The following is an 11,785-nucleotide window of genomic DNA, read 5'->3' on the forward strand; positions in this document are numbered from 1 at the left end:
CCCCATGAAACAAACCAACCCCAAAACACACCAAAACAACACCCCCTGCCACGCCCTGACCATACTACAATGACAAATGACCCCTTTTACTGGTCAGGACGTGACAACCTCCTGTGCCAGAACTGAAAGAAATTGCAGAATATGACTTCAGAGAGAAATTGGAGAAGGTAACTAACTTTATACTGTGATGGATGTTATGTTACTGTTAATTTGAAAAAATATTAGCGCTGTAGTTGAATACTTTTCCACATGGATTTAGTTTCCTTTTGTTGGCAGTCAATCTTTTTTAAGGGTAGTGATAATCAGTTTGTTTTGCTAATTAGTTCAATAAACAGTGTTTTGGGACAATCTAAGATCCAGCTCGCACAAACTTGACGAGGCACAGGAAGCGGTCATGTTGGGTTCAGTGTGATACATTCGTACATTGGAGAGGGACAAAGTTCTACTTAGAAAGCAGGATACGGGATGCTCTTGAGCAGTGAGTTTCCATATATCTATGGAACCTCAAGTTTAGTTAAATTCTTCAGGGCAAATTCATTGACATTTTTTACTTTATAGATTCAAAGAGGGTCTAGAGTGTCTTGGTCTCCTGCCTTACATGAATAGACACTCAAGCCTCTTCAGAGGTTTTCATCTACACTGAGAAACCTCTTTTGGCCAAAGACATAGCTTCTCTCTTCAAAGCAGAGCGCTCCCCACCTGGTACCAATTAAAGAGCAATAGAGAAGAGTCATATGTTTCTGGAGGGACTGGCTGCTAGATGTGGAAGGTTAGATGCAAAACCATGATCATTGAAGTAACACGGCCCACATCAGTAAAATATATCACCTAATCACTCTCACAACTGTGGGACAGCATGTTATAGCCTTATTCTTCCATGGGCCCCCTAAGAACGTAATAGATCAATTAAATCCCAAACTATTTTCACTTAGAGTATTGTGTTCTCAAATAAGTGTTACTTATGGACTTTAATGTCCCCTTCCCTTTTTCAGGGGGGGGAACACATACCCTTTAACCATGGAGAAGGTTTTCATTTTCACTTCAGGGGCTTCAGCATTCCTAGGCTGGGATTGCCAGTGGAGCCACAGCTACAGTTCTCTCTGCTACCGCACGGTAAGCGGTACTGGAGCGCCAAGTCTAGGTCCAAGAGGCTTCTAAACAGATTCTACCCCCAAGCCATAAGACTACTGAACATCTAATCAAATGGCTACCCAGACTATTTGCTGCTACTCTATCTATGCATAGTCACTTTAATATCTCCACCTACATGTATATATTTACTGAACTAACCCGTGCCCCGCACATTCTCTGTACCGGTATCCCCTGTATATAGCCTCGCTATTGTTATTTTACTGCTGCTCTTTATTTGTTACTTTCATTTGTTTTTCGTAGTTAAAAAAAAAAATGTTTAACCTCATTGTTGGTTAAGGGCTTGTAAGCATTTCGCTGTAAGGTCTACACCTGTTGTATTCGGCGCATGTGACAAATACAATTTGATTTAAAGGGAATTATCCAAAATGTTTATTGCATGACTACCTAGTAATTTTGGGATACTGCAGCCAATGTTAATTGGTGATGTGTCCCAAAAGGATTGATATTATGAAAGTTTCCGACAGGATTGTCCATCAGCAAAAAAAAGTTGTGTAGTGAAAGTTTTCAAAAACATTACAACCAACCAGAATCAATTGGACACAGTAATACATAATGCAGCTTTAATAAATGTATGATTTCTTAGTGGGTAACCTGAGCATTATGCAAAGTAGTTAAGTCATGGATGTCAAGGGACTGTTACAATAAATACATCTTCCAGTAAATATGGACATTTCATTTACATGTGTTATGTCAATAGAAACAGACACTGTAGTTGGTACATTGGTCGTGGTGCAGCAAGTTGATGAGGGTAGTGGAAGCACTAGTGGGACTTTTTGAGTGAAGTGACTGTGGGCAGAAAAGGATATCAGGGTGCCCAGGAACTTGAAGCTGCTGATCATCTCCATGTCAATGTACAGTAGATGGGAGAATGGTCAAGTACCACCATCTACTTTGTTTTGCTTACGCTGAGACTGTTGTCCTATCACCATTACGTCAGGTCCCAGAGCTCCTTCATGTACTCATGATCACTGGTGACCAGGTGTACCATGGCAGTGACGTCAGCATGTTTAGGTGTCGGGTCCATTCTGGGGATACACATTTGTGATAATGTAAAAAATCGAATTTGTTATTACAGGGTTTACACCCAGAGCCCTGAGTCTGCTAACCAGTTTGTGGGTCAGGATGGTGTTGAAAGCAGACCTATAAAAGAAAATGCACTCTAACGTATGTAAAAATGTATAATTGACATTTGTTGGGGCAAACTGGAGTTGGTCCAGTGCCATTTTTGCTTCTATGTGCTACACGACATCTATTGTTCCAGTTTTTAAAAATCGATATTGACTGGGCTGCAGTGGAGATGGTAAGAAGCTTTGATATTATGGGGACCTGACTTTTAACGTCCTTTCCTGGTACAGACACTGCAGTCAAATGCCAACCAAATGCTTCTCCATCCTACAGTGGCTGAAGACGTTTGGCCTGACGTCAAACATTAACAAGACTGTCGGATTGAAGTGTCTGAAAAAATGTAAATAGAACCATAAGAGCAGATTACTTTTACATCTTTACTGGCACAGTTTTAAATCATTTCTAATTGTAGTCACTTTCAATTGATTGACTCCAAGAACCATATATTGTTTGTAAAAATTATTTATATTTTTTACTTTTGATACTTAAGTATATTTTAAACTTATACTTTGACTTTTACTCAAGTATTTTACTGTGTGACTTTCACTTTTACTATTAAGGTATCTTTACTTTTACTGAAGTATGACAACTGGGTACTTTTTCCACCAGTGGCTATTGGTTCACTGTAATTACAAGTAGTACCCCACAAGATAGACTTCATTATAACTGGTCAAATCCTGTGTAACACCTAGTAATTACATTGTACTTGTGCAGATATTAAATATACTCTGTGTGGTACTAGTGTATTTGTTCTCCCACTTGGATGTCATTTCCACAAGCTTTAAATTGAGGGCCAGGTTGTCAGGGTGGGTAATGTACTGTATAGGTACACATTAATTACCCCTAAAGATACACTTCACTTTAACAAGCTAAATCCTGTGTACGAACTAGAAATGACATTGTATTTAGGCAAACATTACATGTGCTTTGAAAGTGTCTTAATCCTCATCTGGGATGAGACTCGTATTAGATCTGTTTTCGTGAGCTCAACCAAGTTAACCCAGATGGTATAAGTAATTATTTATATTTAAAAAAAATGTTACCCTTATATTACCAGGTAAATTGACTGAGAACACATTCTCATTTACAGCAACAACCTGGGGAATAGTTACAGTGGAGAGGAGGGGGGATGAATGAGCCAATTGGAAGCTAGGGATGATTAGGTGGCCATGATGGTATGAGGGCCAGATTGGGAATTTAGCCAGGACACTGGGGTTAACACCCCTACTCTTATGAAAAGTGGCATGGGAAATATAGTGACCGCAGAGAGTCAGGGCACCCGTTTAAGGTCCCATCCAAAAGATGGCACACAGGGCAATGTCTCCAATCACTGTCCTGGGGCATTGTGATTTTATTTTAGACCAGAGGAAAGACTGCCTCCTGCTGGCCCTCCAACACCACTTCCAGCAGCATCTGTTCTCCCATCCAGAGACCAACCAGGACCAACCCTGCTTAGCTTCAGAGGCTAGCTAGCAGTGGGATGCAGGTGGGTATATTGCTGGCATTTATTAATTAGAGTCTGTAATAAGGACCCCATGAAAAGAAGTGTTACCAGCATCTCTTCTTTATGTATACGCTGGTGTGCTTTTAAAAACCCAAGAGTCAATGTCCGCACCCCTGCCGAAATCAAATTAGCTTAATAATAAAAATCCCCATCAAAAGCCTAATGTTTAAGCTAGAGATGTATTTTTGCATGTGCTGTGTCTCAATCCACCACATCCGCTGATGTCAGCCTTTGCATCTGCAGTGGAAGGTGGCAGAGCTGTGGTGTTGTTTGTCAGACCAGGAGACACCAACTTCTGTCTGTAGTCTACAAGGTGAGACTCACGAACAAGTACATTTTGCTTTAGGACGCCCACAAGTGTCTGAAGGTAGCAGGTACAAGTAAAAAACATTTTTTTTGAGAAGTATATATTGAAAAAATGGGTTAAATACGGGTAAATATATATATGTTTTACTGATCTTTCTTAATCTCTCAGATATAGGACAGAAACTTCAAAACCAACTTCCCTCATCCCCCGCTCACTATCAAAAGGGTTAGCAACTGTCAGGGTCAATTCCATTTCAATTCCAGTCAATTCACAAGGTAACCCAAATTCCAATTCCACATTTTCCTCAATCAAAAGCTTTGAAGATAATTGGATGTCAGAATTACAGAATTCAACCTAACAATAGACTGGGTCATAATTTATGGAGGTCTACATTTTTAAATAATTTATAGATATAACCTGCTCTTACCATGATTAACAGAGTTCCTAATCTTCTCCTCTTCCTCATCTTTAATGTTGACATTCAGCTCCAGTGTTTGACTGCAGTCTTCCAGTTTCACTGATGCCATCTCTAGATCCTGCAGTGCAAACTGGGCTCCACTGTCACAATCAGGACCCAGTGACTGTAGGTTTCTACTCAGTGTGGAAGGAGAGAGGCAGGCTGGGTTTGTCCTCACTGTTAATCTGTCAACTCTGAATAGGATCCCAGTTCTAAATAGAAGTCTGAGATCAACTTCTTCCCCTGTGCATGCCACACCCCCTCCCATTGTAATCTTACGTATGAAAACATTTTGAACAATGGCTTCCTAAAATGCTGTGTTGGTTACTAACACAATAGGAAAGGTTGTAGTAGATGTGGACCATCACAGGTGAGTTCACAGCTCTTCCACTCTGAACAATGGGGCATGGAAAGGGTAACGCAAGCTTCCTCTCTGGTTCCATTCCCCAATAGTAAGTGGGTCATACTTGAAATGTGGTAGTAATTTTGTCCCTGGACTTTGGCACCATAGAAAACACTTTAAAATTATTACATTTATTTTATTTCCCATTTATTTAAATTTGAAAACATGTCCTTTATACTGCAAAACATCTATTTGTATGCATTGTAGAACATACTGGGGGCTAGCTAATTGGCATGTAGAGGTGTAGTGACATGTATTGAGTAGATACATAGACATTTAAATTATTTAGCATGCTATCAATTAAACAAACACATTTTCTGTATAGATAACCCATAGGCTGAGCAGTAGAATGTAGAATATTTTCAATCAAGTTCCATGCAGTTATCCAAATACATTCTTCATCATCAAGGACGAAAATAATACATCTAGTTTTAAAAGACAATGTGAAAGACATATGTAGTAGTTTCAAAGTATGTATATCATTAAACAAAAGTTGCTTAGGGAGAGGTGAAATTTACACAATTGTTACCCGGAGGAAAATGAGGGAGGGTCATGCTTTTTATATTTCAGTCAAGGGGAGGGTTTAGTATTTTTTTTAAATATAGTTCAGGGTGGGGTCATGTAATTCGTAATCAATCAAATGTCATACTGCTCAGAGTTTGAGAATGAGTTGCTTATTATATCTCATGATGCCCCTCGTCCCTGACTCTCTGCTGGGTCCGCAATATCAAGTGCGCCAAGTGTGGTTTTAATGAAATGATTGTTAAGTTATGAACGAACAGAGTAGAAACTCAGATGGACAACTAGTAAAAGCACACACCAGATGTATTCAACCTACTGGATACGTCAGCTGAAAATATAACATACAAGTCACACAATTACATATTTACACCTTCCAACTAGTCTCTATTGCTAAGAGGACCTAAGTCTGTTCTTCTAATTGGCATTGTCATGGCCCTGCCTGAGTCCAGAGCAGCATTGGGGTGGTCTGGATCGACGTGTAACACAGCTTGTTCCAGTTCCTGACAATATATAGCAACTTCGCAATGAGGAATAGGCCCAGAAGCGGCCCTCTTCCGGGGGGCCGGAACTGATTGAATCGGCCCGGAATCGGGTGTCGGACTCGGCCCGTAATCAAAATTAATGACTTTCAAGTATCGGCCCAAGTACATCAGGCTGTTCCTATCTACCGGAATTGAGCCAGCTCTGCTGGATTCTTACCAGAATCCCCCCCAGAAGCGGCCCGATGCAAATTTAAATAAATGTATACAAAATTACCCGACAGTAATTTTAAATATTACTATTATACATTATGCATAGAAATTATACCCATCCACCCCAAAATTACTATTATGCATACAAATTATACCCATCCACCCCCCAAAAAAATTACGTCAGAGGAAACGCTGTATGGTACAAGGACATCCTGGCCGGCTAAACCCTCCCCTAACTCAGACGACGCTGAGCCAATCGTGCGTCGCCTCATGGGTCTCCTGGTCACGGCCGGCACTGGCATCGAACTAGCATCTGTAGCAATGCAGTTTGCACTGCGACTGCTGCGTATGGAACGCCGTTTGGGTCTTAAAGCACGTGGTCAAAACGCGATATTGTTAATGCTGCGTGTGTAAAGTAAGCAGGTGCAGACGCTAAATTAACGTCTTCACCCGCTAAATTAACGCCTACACACGTCAAATAAGCGCGTGCAAATGTGCTAAATAAACAGCTGCAAGCGGTCCTGCACACGTCAAATGAACGCCTTCACACGTCAAATAAGCATGTGCAAATGTGCTAAATAAACAGCTGCAAGCGGTCCTGCACACGTCGAATTAACGCCTACAGCTGCTAAATATACACTTACACACGCTAAATTAATGCGTTCTTTAATATGCTAATTTTATTAGCCAATTTCCCTAGCTACTCCTTTCAACCAGATTACACAGTTTGAAGGAACTTCCTTTTCCACTGCATTGCAAGCAGGGTATGAACCTTTACAAGGTAACGGTTTTGTCTTTGAAAATTGTTGTTACTGAATCATACAGTTTATCAGCTAGTTTACAGTGGAAGGATCTGTTTCTCATCACTGGCTATAAAATTCAGCTAACAATAAAATATGGACAACAGGATAACTACTGTAGGGTAATGTAGTGTCTAAATTGCCATACATTCTTCTCTACCACAAATTTCCACAAGGTCTCAGACTCCAGGATGGGAAAAGGCTTACTAGAAAGAAACATATGACAACAGAGACAGAGTTGTTGATTTTCATTGTTATTTGTAACATTAAAAAGGAGGACAAAAAGACAATCCCGTTTTTCTTAATTAGCTACAGTGCTTTGGAAAATATTTAGACCCCTTTGACTTTTTCCACATTTTGTTACTTTATAGCCTTATTCTAAAATGTATTAAATAAAACGTTTTCCTCAGCAATCTACACACAATACTCCATAATACCAAAGAAAACAGGCTTTTAGAAATGTTTGTAAAAAAACACAAATTTAAACAGAAATACCTTATTTACATAAGTATTCAGACCCTTTGCTATGAGACTCGAAATTGAGCTCAGGTGCATCTTGTTTCCATTGATTATCCTTGAGATGTTTCTACAACTTGATTGGAGTCCACCTGTGGAAAATTCAATTGATTGGACATGATTTGGAAAGGCACACACCTGTCTATATAAGGTCCCACATTTGACAGTGCATGTCAAAGGAAAAACCAAGCCATGAGGTCAAAGGAATTGTCCGTAGAACGTCATGAAAGGAAATGTTCACAAGCTGGTAAAATGGCGGCGCCACTCGGTCTGCATCAAAAACTTCATCCTCAGAGGGAGACAATTTTACGGTTGCATTACTGTGTTGTGTTTTTGAAGTAATACAGTGAATACAAGGAAGGTCATTAAGGAAAATAGCACATGGTGCTGCCTAAAACTAACTGGAACCTTGTACTAAATGGTTTTTGAGTCATTTATGCATTTATCTACTACAGGTTAAGTATTAGCTCAAAAGTATTGTGGAGCTCCTGCACCTAAATATAAACAGTACCAGCACCCACAGTAGATGTCAAGAGAGATTCTTGATGAAAACCTGCTCCAGAGCGCACTCAGGACTTCAGACTGGGGTGAAGGTTCACCTTCCAACAGGACAACGACCCTAAACACACAGCCAAGACAGCGCAGGAGTGGCTTCTGGACAAATCTCGTAATGTCCTTGAGTGGCCCAGCCAGAGCCCGGCCACTGCTCGGAGCCTGGTTCCTGTCAAGGTTTCTTCCTAAGTTCCTTCCTTCTAGGGAGTTTTTACTAGCCACTGTGCTTCTGCATTGCTTGCTCTTTGGGGTTTTAGTCTCGGTACCTGCACCTTCAGCGGAGTCAACGAACACTGGAAACATCCGTTTTTCAGGGAAAAGGCAGAGAGGAAGCCAAAGCCTGAAAACCGTAAGCTTGTGGTGTTTCTTCTACGCCTGATACGTTAAGTTAGGGTATCTGTAGAACACTTTGTGACAACTGCAGATGTAAAAAGGGCTTTATAAAATACATTTGATTGACATGTGTATCACACCAACTGACTTGTTCTTCTGATGTTGCTCACACAGGAGACCATACTGAGACATTCTCTACATCCAGAGAGCAACAACAGGAAGATCCCAGAGCTAAGAGGTCTCACCACTGCCTGCATTGAGGAGATTTTCCCAATTCTATCAAAGCCAAAAATACACACAGGAGGGAATCTGTATCCCTGCTCTGACTGTGGGAAGAGCTGCAAAATATCAAGGGATCTGACAGTTCATAATTCATCACTGGAGAGAAGCCCTACTCCTGTTCGGACTGTGGGAATATTTTCTCACAGCAGAGCAATTTAAGAACATTCCAACGTATACACACAGGAGAGAAGCTTGACTCCTGCTCTGACTGTTGGAAGAGTTTCTCTCAACATGGCCACTTAGAAAACACTAACATACAGTGAGAGAAAAAAGTATTTGATCCCCTGCTGATTTTGTACGTTTGCCCACTGACAAAGAAATGATCAGTCTATAATTTTAATGGTAGGTTTATTTGAACAGTGAGAGACAGAATAACAAAAAAAATCCAGAAAAACGCATGTCAAAAATGTTATAAATTGATTTGCATTTTAATGAGGGAAATAAGTATTTGACCCCCTCTCAATCAGAAAGATTTCTGGCTCCCAGGTGTCTTTTATACAGGTAACGAGCTGAGATTAGGAGCACACTCTTAAAGGGAGTGCTCCTAATCTCAGTTTGTTACCTGTATAAAAGACACCTGTCCACAGAAGCAATCAATCAATCAGATTCCAAACTCTCCACCATGGCCAAGACCAAAGAGCCCTCCAAGGATGTCATGGACAAGATTGTAGACCTACACAAGGCTGGAATGGGCTACAAGACCATCGCCAAGCAGCTTGGTGAGAAGGTGACAACAGTTGGTGCGATTATTCGCAAATGGAAGAAACACAAAAGAACTGTCAATCTAGCCAGTCTCCAGACCTTAATCCCATAGAAAATCTGTGGAGGGAGCTGAAGGTTTGAGTTGTCAAACGTCAGCCTCGAAACCTTAATGACTTGGAGAAGATCTGCAAAGAGGAGTGGGACAAAATTCCTCCTGAGATGTGTGCAAACCTGGTGGCCAACTACAAGAAACGTCTGACCTCTGTGATTGCCAACAAGGGTTTTGCCACCAAGTACTAAGTCATGTTTTGCAGAGGGGTCAAATACTTATTTCCCTCATTAAAATGCAAATCAATTTATAACATTTTTGACATGCGTTTTTCTGGATTTTTGTTGTTGTTATTCTGTCTCTCACTGTTCAAATAAACCTACCATTAAAATTATAGACTGATCATTTCTTTGTCAGTGGGCAAACGTACAAAATCAGCAGGGGATCAAATACTTTTTTCCCTTACTGTATGTCACAATGATTCATCAATACGTATGCTATGATGCTAGTAAAGTTGTCTCGCGCACCTATGGTGCTGGTCATAAAAAAAAGCTAGCTAACTCATGGATGCAAACAATGTTCTTCCCCAAAAACATCGCAAACCGACATAATTTGTTTCGGTAGCTATATAGTTAGCTAGCTAGCTATATAGCTAGTGTTGTGGAATATTGAATCAAATATTTCACAGATACTGGAACTTGTAAATTCAATTAGACTTTATAACAAAAGTAACAAAGCCGAGCAATTCCATGGAAGAACCAACTTCTCTTGCCACAAACCTCAGGCTTTATATGTTCACACTTTCAGATAACACACATGGTCTCTCCCCTCTATGTAGATGATTAACACCACTTGACCTCTTGCCACCATTATCTTTCTGTCTCAATTCTGGCTTGTTTACCGATTCATACACAAATGCATGTGTCTGTCCCATGATACTCATGATACTCATGGGACTACACAATGGCTCTCCCCACGCCTATAATGGCACAGACATACATATGCAATCACATGTCTCAACGCAAGTCATAGAACCAGGTAATTACTTCCTCATGCCTATAACAACAGCACGGCATACATTTTCCGCTTACGTTCTTGTTTTTGCATGTGTAGTGATTAACTCCATGCTGACCCAGTCTGTACATTCTCCTGAGCTCAGCCTTTATTTTGCTTACACATGTCTATTAATTAACCCTATGTTTTCTGTCTCAATACTGCTGGGAGAACAGTCTAGATACTGGAAAATCAACCATTGTCATGAATTTTCACCTACACTAGGTGTCATCTAAAGTAACCCTAATTTATAAGACAGTTCTTATTTGATTAATGGTGGTCGGGACCCATCTATGTGATACTAGCCACAATAAGGATTAGCCACAACAGTGGAATTTGCGGTTAGCCTTCAAATCCTCGATTTCGGCGATGTCATCTACAAAATAGCTTCCAATACTCTACTCAGCAAACTGGATGCAGTCTATCACAGTGCCATCCGTTTTGTTACCAAATCACCTTATACCACCCACCACTGCGACCTGTATGCTCTAGTCGGCTGGCCCTCGCTACATATTCGTCGCCAGACCCACTGGCTCCAGGTCATCTATAAGTCTATGCTTGGTAAAGCTCCACCTTATCTCAGTTCACTGGTCACGATAACAACACTCACCCGTAGCACACGTTCCAGCAGGTATATCTCACTGGTCATCCCCAAAGCCAACACCCCATTTGGCCGCCTTTCCTTCCAGTTCTCTGCTGCCAGTGACTGGAACGTATTGCAAAAATCGCTGAAGTTAGAGACTTTTATTTCCCTCACCAACTTTAAACATCAGCTATCTGAGCAGCTAACCGATCGCTGCAGCTGTACATAGCCCATCTGTACATTGCCCACCCCATCTACCTACCTCATCCCCTTACTGTTTTTATTTTATTTACTTTTCTGCTCTTTTGCACACCAGTATCTCTACATGCACATCATCATCTGCTCACTTATCACTCCAGTGTTAATCTGCTAAATTGTAGTTATTCGCTCCTATGGCCTATTTATTGCCTACCTCCTCATGCCTTTTGCACACACTGTATATAGACTTTCTTTTTTCTACTGTATCATTGACTTGTTTATTGTGTTATTGGCTTGTTTATTGTTTACTCCATGTGTAACTCTGTGTTGTTGTCTGTGTCACACTGCTTTGCTTTATCTCGGCCAGGTCGCAATTGTAAATGAGAACTTGTTCTCAACTTGTCTACCTGGTTAAATAAAGGTGAAATTAAAAAAAGTAAAAGTAGGGCATAATTCTACTATTTGTATTCATTTGCATCACTATCAATGGCAAACTTTTATTTTGAAAACAAACCGCAAATTCCACTTTTGTGCCTAATCCTTATTGTGGCTAGC

Source organism: Salmo salar, chromosome 17 (genome assembly GCF_965601325.2).
Source record: "Salmo salar chromosome 17, fSalSal1, whole genome shotgun sequence".
NCBI classification, from domain to species: Eukaryota; Metazoa; Chordata; class Actinopteri; order Salmoniformes; family Salmonidae; genus Salmo; species Salmo salar.